Source organism: Trichosurus vulpecula, chromosome 2, assembly GCF_011100635.1.
Source record: "Trichosurus vulpecula isolate mTriVul1 chromosome 2, mTriVul1.pri, whole genome shotgun sequence".
Classification (NCBI taxonomy): domain Eukaryota; kingdom Metazoa; phylum Chordata; class Mammalia; order Diprotodontia; family Phalangeridae; genus Trichosurus; species Trichosurus vulpecula.
This window is the reverse complement of record NC_050574.1, coordinates 2,742,981-2,757,103: the sequence shown is the minus strand read 5'-3', so window position 1 is coordinate 2,757,103 and position 14,123 is coordinate 2,742,981. Positions and strand designations below refer to the sequence as shown.

At 39.8% G+C, this 14,123-nt stretch overlaps 1 long non-coding RNA gene across 1 annotated transcript; it reads right to left on the bottom strand.

Moving 5' to 3' along the window:
* Window positions 1-3,001: 3,001 nt before the first annotated feature.
* LOC118839114 lies at window positions 3,002-13,364 on the bottom strand. Its single transcript, XR_005009612.1, has 3 exons — window positions 13,208-13,364; window positions 5,733-5,974; window positions 3,002-3,479 (listed from the first exon to the last, which is right to left on the bottom strand). It is a non-coding gene; the product is annotated as an uncharacterized LOC118839114 (long non-coding RNA).
* Window positions 13,365-14,123: the final 759 nt, after the last annotated feature.

The window sequence follows — 14,123 nt, the reverse complement described above, 5'->3', positions numbered from 1 at the left end:
AAGTATCTCACATAATGAGATCACCATATGACCTCTGGTGATAGCTACTGCAGGAGCCAGGGAAGGGGTTTCAGTGGGCACTGCTACAGGGTTGCTGGTGCTTTAATTAAGGTAAGCTTGCAGAAGCCAAAATCGAACCAGGAAGGCAGGCAGTCATTGACATGGGATCACTACACATAATGACCAAGCTCTCCTAGGAGTGAAGCCCTTAGTGGTAATGTTGGAGAGCAGCCCCTAGGCCTAGGGCATGGCTTCTCTAACCTGTATGGGCTCACCACAAACCCCGTCCCTGGGCACCAGCAGTCTACATAAGTTGTCGTCTTCCGTTAGAATGTAAGCTCTTTGATAGTCAATTTTGTAGCACACAAGCACACAGGGAACTATGGGACGGTGTCAGATGAGGGAAGGCCTCTGTCCTGGTCTGTAGGGAGTTAGTGCCGAACCCGGGGCTGCTCGGACCCTAGTGCTTGGCCTGTTTCCTGGGTAAAACCAGACAGGCTTAGTAGGAGTTGGAACGGTAGGCGCCCGGAGGAAAGACTTCTGTCCCTAGCAGCCCCCCTAACAGCACCCCTCTAGCTCTGATAGCCATCCTTTCTCATGCAGGCAGAGTCCATCCACCAGGGACTCACAAGCCCAGTAGGAGGAACACAGCTGGCCACTACCTAATGCTCTTGAACCAGTGTCTAACACAAACATGCTTTAATTAATGGGAACTTCTTTGATACTTTACAAGGGCATCCTGCCCTGTGCCTCACATAGCTCATACAGTTCTGATAATCAGTTTGTATCCTGCCCAAGCCTTCCCAGGCCTCTTTAGATACTGTAGAACAGCACTCCCCTCCTGTTCCCAGCCTTCCCTGTCACTGTAGAATAGCACTCCCCTCCTGTTCCCATACTCCTATGGAAACCACCTTACCACAGCCCTAGTTTTCCCATACGCTTGTAGGCAGCATAGTTTACAATAATCCAGATATTGCTACTAATCTAAGTGCAACAATACATTACTGAAGCACATCTCTTTTCCCATGCTTTCATCCCCTTGAACACCTGCTTCTGCTCATGTAGTGCAAAAACCTATAGATAATGGCTTCCAATAAATCGGAGTTATAACCATCATTGCTCCCGCCTCATCATTGCGTACTGAGATAAGGCAACTTGCTGGTCAAGACCCTAACACTGGTCCAAAGCTGGTGCTCCAGAAAATAAAGACTGAGTCAAAGTACCTCTCATTTTATCTTATACAAGGACACACATGAAACACGCAACCAGCCAAAGAACCTGATGGTTAAATGTAGCTTCTCCTGCATTATCCCACATTACCCTCAGGTGGCAGCAGCCCAAATTAAGAAGGGGATAGGAGGTTTTTTCATTTATTAATAAAGGTAATATTTTATTAATTGAGGTTGGGGTTTGGTCTGATTCATGAGAAAGACATTGCCAATTTCCTTATGAGAAATAAAGGATCTAAATATGCCCTTAGAACTCTGGAACTTGGGACAACAAGAGTCAAGAGAATGAGTTATTGCAGACTGATGAACAACATACAGGAGAGGCTGACCAGATCTGAAAACGTGTTGATACTTGGAATGGCTCATCCATTTCTCCAGCCTGCTAAATGTAGAACAAGTGTTTAGCCACTGTGCTGGGAACTTGATGGTCTCTCATCTCACTTTCTTCCATTTCCATTAAGTAGTGACAGGACCCACTTTTTTAGAGTATTTTCTTCAGTAGTCTTTTGGACCTCCTTTCCATTTGGCTAATTCTGCCTTTTAAGGCATTCTTCTCACTGGCCTTTCGGAGCTCTTTTGCATTTGGGTTAGTCTATTTTTCAAGGTGTTATTTTCTTCATTATTTTTTGGGTCTCCTTTAGCAAGTTGTTGACTTGTTTTTCATAATTTTCTTGTATCACTCTCATTTCTCTTCCCAATTTTTCCTCTACTTCTCTTACTTGCTTTTCCAAATCCTTTTTGAGCTCTTCCATGGCCTGAGACCAATTCATGTTTTTCTTGGAGGCTTTTGATGTAAGATCTTTGATTTTGTTGACTTCTTCTGGCTGTATGTTTTGGTCTTCTCTGTCACCAAAGGAAGATTCTGTAGTCTCAGTCCTTTTTATGCTGCCTGCTCATTTTGTCAGCCAATAACTTGACTTTTGAGCTCTTTGTCAGGATATGACTGCTTTCAGAGTGGAGAGTGTGCTCTGTCCCAAGCTTCAAGGGTTTTGCACTGTTGTTTTCAGAGCTACTTCTGTTCTGAGGTGGTATGATACTCCTCTCCTGGCCCGTGCTCTGGTCTGTGTGTGAAAGCACTCCTTTCTGCTGTGTAACTACCAGGAGGACTGCCTCTCCACAGCCACCACAAGCTCTACCACACCAATGCTCCTGCTCCCCTAAGGACTGCCAACCAGGACTGCAACCCAGATCCAAGCAGGGCAAAGCAAGGGAACTCTGCCTCAGCGCCAGAAAAAAGATTTATGCCCTCCTGCTCTGATCAGCTGCTTGATTCCCCCCACCGTCTATAGGCCTGGAGCTCCAGAGGCAGCAACCACTGCTGCAGCTGCCACCGCTGCTACACCCACCTCTGCCACCCTAGGGCTGGGGCCAGACTATGTGCTTCTCTCACCCAGATCCAATAGTTTTCCCACTGACCTAAGTTCTCTTTCGGGTTTGTGGCTTGGGAAGTCTGGAAATTGCCACAGCTCAGTGACTGAGGGCCCTGAGGCCTGCTTTGTCTCGGCGAATCCTGCCTGGTCTCTTCCAGCATGGCCCATGCTGGGCTGCATTCCACTCCCAGCATGGTGCAACAGACCCTTCCGAGTGACCATCCAGGCTGTCTTGGGCTGGAAACTTGTTTCACTCTGTCATTTCATGGGTTCTGTAGCTCTAGGATTTGTTTAGAGTCATTTTTATGGGTGTTTGGAGGGATTTGGGGAAGAGCTCAAGTGAGTCCCTATCTTCATGCTGCCATCTTGGCTCCGCCCCGCCCCCCCATACTTGTTGTTATACTGAGGGCTTGAAGTGGCTCTGAGTAGGATGTCTCATGGCCAAAACATCTTATGCCTTTGCTTTATGATTGTTTTCATCTGTCAATAGCACATATTCCTTAATTATAATATTTAATCACCTAGAAATAAGAGTAACTGATGGAGAAAGGAGGGTTTCTTTATTGATTAAAAAAGTAATATTTTATTAACTTGGTTTGGAGTTTGAGCTAATTCACGAAAAAGCTATTGTCAGTTTCCTAAAGAGACATAAATTATCTAAATAGTCCCCTAGAGTCCTCAAAACTTGGGCGAACAAGTGAAGAGAATGAGTTTAAAGGCTGACTGATGAAGGACATATGGGAGAAGTTGGCCAGATCTGAAAATATCTTGATATTTGGGAGACGTCTTCTACTTTTTCCCAACCTGCTACATGAAGAACATGTTTGCCCAATGTGCTAGGAGTCTGATTGTCTTCCATCTCATTATTTTCCATTTCCATCTGAAGAAAATAATAGATTAAGAAGGTTTGATGAGTAATTATTACTTATCAGTGAATAATTTCAACTATCCACATACCTTTGTAGGAATAAATAGTCACTGCATTAAGCTAAATACTATAATAATTTTTCTAAAGGTCAAGTTCATTTTTCCAGTTTAATGGGTAAGTTCTTCCTTACTTTAGGCCCCTGAAGTTCCTTTTTCTAGCAGATGCAGAAATCCACATATACTAGCTGAAGAACAAGATTTCTAAGCAATCTCACTTTGACAGCAGGATGATAGATGTAGGTCCTCATCTAATAGAATACCAGATTTAATAGTTATCATACCCTAAAAATGCCCTGTTACACCCCCAGTGTGCCCACACTCCTAAGGTTAGCAATGATCTCAAGGTACACTCCACTTACCTCAGGAAGTATCCAGCCTAACTATAAGGCAAATGACCTGCCTTGTCCGGGTTTTGTCACTTTCCAACGCTTGTAAGTTTCTCTCTCTCTTTTTAAAGATTTTATAATACAAGAGAAAAGTACGGCATACCCAACATCATGTATTTAAAGCATGAAACATATTACTAGTCAGAAAATAATTCAATGGAATGTATTTTAAGATCACGTTGCAGGAAAAATCATCTTTCTTATACCCTCTGGCCTTTTATTAATCACATCCAATGACATCTAAAACTCAGAACAGAGTTAGTGAGTATGGAGTAACTACAGTCAATCAAGGAAGTAACAGTAGTTCATTTATATAGCATTTACCACATGCCAGGCTTTCTCTCTAGTTGTTAAAGGTTATTCTGAGAATCTCAGAGGCAGCTTTCTCTAGAATTCTAGAATGTTTAGGTTTTGATTTCTCAGTTATTGCTTAAGCCACAGGGCACTTATGAATAGTAAGACTGAACTCTTTCCCTTTAGAAGACTAGTGTAGAGAAAAATATAATGCACTGAACAATCATTTTGGAACAATCCTGTTATCTTGTAGCAATTCAATTCATAAGATAGTAAACTTACTTTAGCCAAATGACCTTACTTTTTTCCATTTTAAAGTAAATTTACCCAAGCACAGTTACAAAATCATATCACAACTCTGGTTGGGTGGGGGGGGGTAGGGTCCTCAAACCTCTTACTAAATGTTAAGGATTTAAGGCAAAAAGCACTTCATTATCACAATATTTTCAAATACTGATATCCCATTTATTTTAATGTCTCAAAAGGGAAGTGGCCTACCTCATAGCACTTTACAATATTTTAGAAAAATTCAATATGTATTTAAGGGTATATTCTCCCAATTAAAAGAGAATTCACATTCCTAATCATATGTCTAATATTCTTCCAAATTCCACAACACAGGAAAAGGTAGAAGTCTAAGGAAATCGTGTTTGTTGTTGTTTTAGACACAATGCCAAACTTCTCAAGTTCTTCTTACATCAAATTCCATCTGTTGTGTTAGATAAAATCTTAACTTATCATTCACAGAAAATCATTCCTGTTATTATCTTTGATACGGTATTTCATCCAAAACCAATAATAATATTCAACATTTACATGTTGCTCACTATGCTAAGAAATTCAGAATCATTTAATTTCTCCAACAGTCCTGGGAGGTGGGTGCCATTATTTATATCCTCTTTACATATGTATCAGCAAGGCAATAATCACAATATAGATGATGATTGTCAAAATGCCTATGTGGTTCTGCATCGCAAAATATACCAGACTCTCCACGTAGAAGGTGGAAGAATAAACCGTTTATTCGGACATGACAGAACCATATCCCACAAGCCATTTGCCCAATCCATCACAGCAGCAAAGAATTAGATATGTAATATCACAGCATGGAGCCTCGCCATTCCAAAACCTCTCTGCCCCTTGTTGGGGCCTTCCCACAAAACAATCAAAACTTACAGTACAGCTATCACAGGTTGGCTCTCTTTCCCTCAGCTCTAACTGTCATAAGATACTAAACTTAACTGTTCCCTGAGCATTTCTTGCGACGCAATTTCCTTTTCCTCTCAGCAAGCTCCTCCCACCACATGTGACTTATGCTTCCTGTGATGTAAGCAGGTCACATGGCCTATTAATGGGTGAGAAAGATCTTCAAATCTAAATTGCTATTATTTTCGGCCCCAAGATCTTTCTTACCCATTACATAGGGCAATGGGAGTTTTGGGATAACTGGTTTCAACAGAATTTTACACAACAATATAACAGGGATCACACAAGATAAGCATATAAAACAATGTCATCATTCCCACCTTGAATGAATGGGGCTCAAAATCTTGGGGTAAGAGGCAAAGGTCTTGTCATCCATAGCTTCTTCCTGCTAAAATTGGATGTGGAGCTGTCCCTGCTCCAAGAGGTAGAGAGTCCTATTTCAGAAGTCCGTTCTTTAGCTGGCATCCGGGACTCAGTCAATGCCAGGTCCAGGGATGACACATCACAGTTGTCAGGTCCAGGGATGACACATCACAGTTATGGACAGGTCCAAAGGTGACATCTAAACACATAAGAGTGTGACATCTAGTTTAACCCATCAGGCATCTGCAGGTGGAAGGTACTAAGCCTGCAGGAAACAAATCTCACAAACAAATTTAACAGATAAAAGCCAAAAAAAAACCAAGGAAACAATCATTAACTTCATTGACAGTAGAATGCATGAGTCAAGGATACATTTTCATAATAATTTTCTCCTGAATAAACAACTGTTACAGTTTTATCTTTCCCATCTGCTATAATTTCAGCAGCCTTTGGAACATCTTCCAGCTTCCGTTATCTCTTTTCTATCCAACCAAAAGGCCTGCTGAGCCAGGTATTCCTGGTGGATATCTTCCCTCACAGTCTAATATTCAATATTTTGGATCTTATGTATTTGATGTTTTCTAATTTGCAGATCTGGGGTCATCATTCTGGCTAGAGGTGTACTTCCTCCTAATTAGTAAAGCAGTGCGCAAATTACCCTTACAATGTTGATGTGAATTATTAGAATTTAACTTTCTTAACTTTTCTTTCAACAATCCATTCTTTCTATCACTTCAGATACTTGTGGATAATATGGACTATGATATATCCACTCTATATTGTTTAATACACAGTATCTCTTCATCTCATTGCTTTGGAAATGTGACCCATTGTCGCTCTGAATCTGCATTGGGGTTCCATAATATGGACTTATAATATCTAGAATTTTACAGGTGCTTTTCTAGGTTGCATTCTTATAAGGACAAGCCACTAGTACACCTGAATAGGTGTCAACCCAAGTACATATAAATTTGCATCCTTTCTCTTGACATAGTGGTCCAATATAATCTATCTGCCAAATCTGGGCTGGAACTTTTCCCCTTGCTATTTCTCCAGTTACTACCCTAGGAATACCTTCGTTCCTTTTCCAACTGACATACATAACATTCCTCTGCTCCTTGCTTTAACAATGAATGAGAGATACTAATATCTTAATCTTGTGCCCACCAGTGTGTCGCCTGGACCCTAAATGGCCGATTGTTTGGTGGACCCATTTTGCTAGTACCAGATCATCCAGCTGGTGTCAGAGTAGGGATAGTATGTTCAGTAGCAACCTTTGCTCGTCAACCAGCATGTGCACTATACTCACGTTCTGGTGTAGTGAGGGCCACGTGAGCGTCTACATGAAAAACTGACAAATCAGTAACTAAAGACATGTCCTATATATGTTCCCATAATTCTTTGCCCCAAACTTGTTTACCATGAATTTTCCAATTTTGATTTTTGCACATTGGCATCCATGTAGCTAACCCATTAGCTACTGCCCATGAATCAGTAAATATATGACACTGTCCTCCTTTCTCTGTTTTAATAGCTTGATATACTGCCATAAGTTCAGCATATTGACTACTTCTACTTATCCCAGTACTTTCCAAAGTTTTCTTAGTACATTGGTTATAGGCTACTGCTTTCCCATGTCTTTTATAGCCCCAATATTTTGCTGTCCCATCAGTAAACCATGCATGTTTCTTCTGCTCTTCAGTCAGTCCATCATATCCATCATTCCATTTTACCAAGGATTGTACCAACTGTTACCCTGGTTCAGGGATTTGTCATTTCCCTCAGTGTCTGTATTTGCTAGAGATACATGTAGAGCAGAAACTCCACTTTTGCCTGTTTTTGATCTATTCTGAATATACCATTTCCATTTAATTATGCTAGCCTCTTGTGCATGTCCAATTCTGTGAGATGCTGGGGTACTCATTACCTAGCTCATAATCAGGATTCCAGGCCTCAATATCACCTCATGGCCCAGAGTCAGCTGTTTAGTCTCTACCAAAGTCCAATATGCAGCTAACAACTGCTTTTCAAAAGGTGTATATTGTATTCCAGAAGAAGGTAGTTTCCTTGACTAAAATTCAAAGGGTACATTTTGGCTTTGTTGTTTCTGCCATGAACTCCAATTCACATAGTCATCCTGTACAGTCACTTGTAATTCCACTGGGCAGCTTTGCATAGGCCATACATCTAGAGCCAACTGCATAGCATCTTTGGCTTCTTCAAAAGCTTTACTCTGTTCAAGTCCCCAATCAAATTCTATTTTTCCTGGTAACTTTATATAAGGGTTTCAAAATCTGTCCTAAATGTGAAATGTAGTGTCTCTAACATCCGAACAGTCCTGTGAACTTTTGGGCCTCTTTCTTATTGGTGGGGACGGGAAAATCTTGAATCATTTGTCAAGCTTGCGGGAAAATTTTTCACAGTTCCCTATTCTACTGTATACCCCAAAACTTTACAGTTTGAGCTGGCCTTGAATCTTTGCAGGATTAATTTCCCATCCTTTACTTTTCATATGCTCAATTAGAAGTATCAAACTCTTCTCCACTTCTTTTACATTTTCTCCCTGTATCATAATATATAATGGTTAAGCTGTAAACCAGGTAACTTTGATTCATCTAAATATTCAGCCACAATCCTGTGATGAACAGTTGGGCTATGCAGATATCCTTGTGGCAATCGGGTAAAAGTATACTGTCGGCCCTGCCATGTGAAAGCAAAGTGGTCCCACTGCTTGGAGTCTATCGGGATTGTAAAAAAAAAGCATTGGCTAAATCAATAACTGCGTACCAAGTCCCACCACATTTCTGGATTCTTTCTATTAAGGTAAAAGTATCTGGAACAGCAGCATACAAGGGAGGAGTCACTTTTTTCAATTGTTTATAATGCACTGTCATTCTCCATGTTCCATCTAACTTTTGGACTGGCCATACAGGATTATTCCATTGAGTGGTTGTAGGGACTAACACTCCTGCTTCAACATATTCCTTTATAATACTGGCAGTTTTATCTTGCCCACCTGGCACATGATACTGCTGCAAAGTAATTACTTTGGAAGGTTCAGGTAAAGTGATTGGGTCCATTTTTATTTGTCCCACTAAAACTGTATTAATTGCTATCTTCCTTACTGCAAATCTATATTTCTCCTCAGGTAAATTGAGAGTCACATTATGACTCTGAATATATCTATTATCATCTAATAAATCTATCTATTTCCAATGGTGTATTTAGGAATGGCTACAATGACCACGGTACATTCTTTCTTAGGCAATTGTCCAATCCATCAGAGCAGCAAAGAATTCGATACATAATATCACAGCATAAAGCCTCACCTTCCCAAAACCTCTCCAGCCCCTGCTGGGGCCTTTCCACAAAAGAATCAAAACTTACAGTACAGCTATCACAGGTTGGCTCTCTTTCCCTCAGCTCTAACTGTCATAACTGCCATAACTGCTCTCTCAGCATTTCCTGTGATGCAGTTTTCTTTTCCTCTCAATGAGCTCCTCCCACCACATGTGACTTAGGCTTTCTGTGATGTAAGCAGGTCACATGGCCTATTAATGGGTAGGAAAGATCTTCAAATCTAAATTGCTATTACAACAAATAAAAACACTGACTAAATCCTCTGATATACCACAATTATAATGCAATTTCCGAATGAACTCTTGACAAGATCAAATCCAGATTTATAATCAAGCCTTAATGATACTATTTAAATCTCCTTTTCTCCCAAGTGCCCACTGTTTTTGGTTAACTCATACTACTGTAATTTTTTCAAAATTCAATGTTTTAAATGTGTATTACAAAGCTTCTCAACCATACAAACTGAAAAGTGATGCTGACACAGTAATTGCTGGGATGCAACAAATGGCAAACATCATGCTGGCTCTAATTAAAACAATTAAAAGTAAATTAAACAACATCCCCTTTGACTGCCATGTACTAGTGTGCTTATACAAATTCTTTTGACAGTTTTTTTTGAAAGTTACATCAATTTCACTAACTCTTTGGTAGTAAAACAGATTATCGGCCTTATCATCAACTGGCCAACAGTGACTAGCGTTAGAAGCATCCTTTGAGTTGTAGCATGATAATTTCTTGATTCAAAGTGTCTGCTTTTATTACATTAAATGAGACTTGAGGAGTTAGAGATCTAATCTCAATCCTTAATTCTCCAAGCTGTTACTTTTGTGTAAAATAGCAAACTTAGTTTAAGTTCCAAGTTGTAGAATTCTTTAAATTCTAACTCCTGTACTATTCACTTACATTTTTCTTTATGTTAACGTTTCTGAACTTCACTGAATCTGCTGAACTGATTCCATGATTAATAAAACAGTTAAATTCAAATTACAGTTTTAAAAATAGTCTTAAGTTCCACCTAAAGGGTATGCCAATTCTGGTTTTCATTAAACTTTACAATGTCTTTTTCCTATCTAAATAATCTCTACATATCATAAGGATAAGATTCACTTTATCAGAGGTTCTGTTACTTGGGATTGACTCTATCATTTGTATAAAATTCTTTTCATTTTTTTATTATTATGACTTCTTTTTCAAAAACATATGATTGATAGGCAGAGCCAAGATGGTGGAGAAAAGGCAGGGACTCCCCTGAGCTCTCCCATATTCCACTCCAAACAACTTAAAAAGTCCTCAAAATGAACTCTGGAGTGGCAGAACCTATAAAAGGATGGGGTGAAGCAATTTTCTAACACAAGACAACTTAGGAGGTTGGTGGGAAAGGTCTGTTGCAATAGGGTGAGAGTGGAATACAATCCAAAGAAGGCCATACCAACACAGGTGTACCCCAGTAAAGGAGCAGGCCTCGGGGGTGATTGATTCAGGAGCAGCAGTCTCAGCCCACAGATACTAAAGGAGTCTGACAACTGGTCAGGAGATTACAGGGGTCCCTTTGCTGATAGTGGGTACAGGACTCTAATGCACTGCCCATTCTTAGCTCCAGATTTCAGTCCTGGGTCATAGTTCCAGGGTGAGGATGATCACTAGTATATGAGGGCTTGTAGCCCCAGGGGAATGGGAACTTTGGTCACAGTTCCAGGGCAAAAAAGAGGGCTTGTAGTCATTCACAGATCAGAATACAGGCCAGGAGAGTAGTTCTGACCCCAGAACTAGTTCAACAAAGAGCTGAGCAAAAAAACCTGAAGCTTGGGACAGTTCCCCCTCTGCCATAGAAACAGAGTCTAACTTTAACATAAAGTTAAAACTCAAGAAATAGCCTAGGAAAATGAGCAAACAATAATGATAAAGATGCTGACCATAGAAAGTTACTATGGTGAAAGGGAAGATCAAAACACAAACTCAGAAGAAGACAATAAAGTCAAAACTGCTAAATCCAAAGACTCAAAGAAAAACGTGAATTGGTCTCAGGCCCCAAAAACAATTTCTGGAAGATCTCAGAAAGGACTGGAAAAATCAAATAAGAGAGGGAGAATTAAAATTGGGGGAAAAATGAGAGTGGTGCAAGAAAATAATGAAAAAAGAGTCAACAGCTTGGTAAAGGAGGCACAAAAGAAACAGTGAAGAAAATAATACCTTAAAAAACAAAATAGGCCAAATGGTAAAAAAGGCACAAAGATCCACTGAGGGAAGGACTGAATAAAAGGACTCCTTAAACAGAATTGGCCAAAGAGGAAAGGATATAAAAAATTCACTGAAGAGATGTTTTTTTTGTTTGGGCATTTCCCAGTCATGTCTGACTCTGTGATGCCATTTGGGGTTTACTTGGAAAAGATACTGGAGTGGTTTGTCATTTCTTTTTCCAGCTCATTTTACAGATGAGGAAGTGAGGCTAAATGGGGTTTGGTGCCCAGGATCACACAGCTAGTAAATGTGTAAGGCCAAATTTGAACTCAGGAAGATGAGTCTTCCTGACTCCTGGCCCACAGCTGCACCACCTAGCTGCCACTGGAAAGAACTCTGTAAAAAGAACTCCTTAAAAAGCATCATTGGACACATGGAAAAAAGATGTACAAAAATTCTCTGAAGAAAATAATTCCTCAAAATTTAGAACTGTGCAAGAAGCAGCTTATGACTCCATAAGATATCAAGAAACAATCAAAAAAAACCAAAAGAATGGAAAACTAGAATAAAATGTGAATATCTCATTGGAAAGTAGATTGAGGAGAGATGATTTAAGAATTATTGGACAACCTGAAAACCATGATTTAAAAAAAGAGGTTAGACATCATCTTTCAAGAAATTATCAAGGAAAACTGTGTGGATATTCTACAACCAGATGATAAAATTAAAATTTAAAGAACCCATTGATAACTGCTGAGATGCCAAAAGGAAAACTCCTTGGAATATTATAGCTAAATTCCAGAGCCCACAGGTCAAGGAGAAAACATTGCAAGTAGCCAGAGAGAAACAACTAAAAAGTTGTTGAGCCACAGTCGAGAAACACAAAATTTATCAGTTTTTACATTAAAGAATCAGAGGGTGTGAAATATGATATTCTGTAGGCCAATGGAGCTAGGATAACAACCAAGAATCACCTACTCAGCAAAACTGAGTATAATCCTGCAGTGGAAAAATGGGCATTCAAAGAAATACAGGATTTATAAGCATTCCTGACAAAAAATACTAGAGCTAAATAGAAAATCTGGCTTTCAAGTACAAGACTCAAGAACAGAATAAAAAGGTAAACAGGAAAGAGAAGTCATAAGGGATTCAATAAGGTTAAATTGTTGACATTCCTCCATGTGGAGATGATACTGGTAACTCCTAAGAACTTTCTCATTATTTGGACACTTAGAAGGAGTACATAAAGAGGGCAAGGATGTAAGTTGAATACGAAAGGAGGATATCTTAAACAAATAAAATTAAGGTGTGGGAAAGGGAAATGCACTGGTAGAAGGGAAGAGGGAATGGTAGAATGGGGTAAGTTATCTCACATAAAAAGGCACATGAAAGAGCTTTTACAGTGGAGTGGAAGATATGGGGGACAGGAGAAAGAGTTTGAACCTTTCTCTTATTGGAATTAGCTGAAAGAGGTGATAAAATACACATTTAGGTATAGAAATTTACTTTATCCTACAGGAAAGTAGAAAAGGAAGGGAATAAGAGAAGGAGGGAGCTGATGAAAATGAAAGGGGAATGGGAGAAGTGGTGGTCAGAAGCAAAACACTTTTGAGGATGGACAAAGTGAAAGGAGAGAGATAGCGGGACTGATTTTTCACTGCAAGTTGTAGCAGCAAGACAATAATCACAACATAGATGATATTGTCAAAGTGCCTATGTGGTTCTGTAACATGAAATATATGAGACTCTCCGCATAGAAGGTGGAAGAAGTAAACCATTTATTCAGACACCAGAGGACCAAATCTCATAAGCCCTTCACCCAACCCATCACAGCAGCAAAGAATTCGATACAGAGTATCACAGAATGGAGGCTTACCATCCCCCAAACACCCACCTGCTTCTGGGGCCTTGTCACCAACAAGCAAACTGACAGCACGGCACATGTCTGCTCCTTCTCTCAGCTCTATCTGCCATAACTGCTACTACTGCTCTCTCAGCATTTCCTGTGACATGACTTCCTTTTCCTCTCAGCGAGCTCCTCCCACCACATGTGACTCAGCCTTCCTGTGATGTAAGCAGGTCACATGGCCTATTAATGGGTGGGAAAGATCTTCAAATCTAAATTGCTATTACACAAGTATATCTGATAAATGCCTCATTTCTCAAATATATAGAGAACTGAGTCAAATTTATAAAAAATAAGAGCCATTCCCCAATTGATAAAGTGTCAAAGGATATGATCAGGCAGTTTTCAAACAAAGTAATAAAAGCTATCTATAGCCATATAAAAATGCTATCAATCACTACAGAGAAATGCAAATTAAAACAACTGAGGTGCCATTCCACACCCATGAGATTGGCTAATATGACAGAAAAGAAAAACGACAAAGAGCGGAGGGGTTATGGGAAAATTAGAACAGTAACAAAAAACAGTAACACACTGTCAGTGGAGTAGTGAACTGATGTAACCATTCTGGAGAGTAGTGTGGAGCTATGCCCAAAGGGCTATAAAACCATGCATACCCTTTGATCAAGCAATACTACTACTAGGTCCATATCCAAAAGGGAGAAAAAAAATGAAAAGGACCTATATGAACAAAAATATTTATAGCAACTCTTTTAGTGGTGGCAAAGAATTGGAAATTGAAGAGATGCCCATCATTTGGAGAATGGCTGAATAAGTTGTGCTGTTGGTTGGTTGCTGTCCTTCGTTCTTGAAGAGGATCAAAATGATATCACTATGCTTGAGTCAAAATACAATGTGCCTGACTGGCTGATCAGGCCACTACAAGCTCAGAATGCTCTACCAC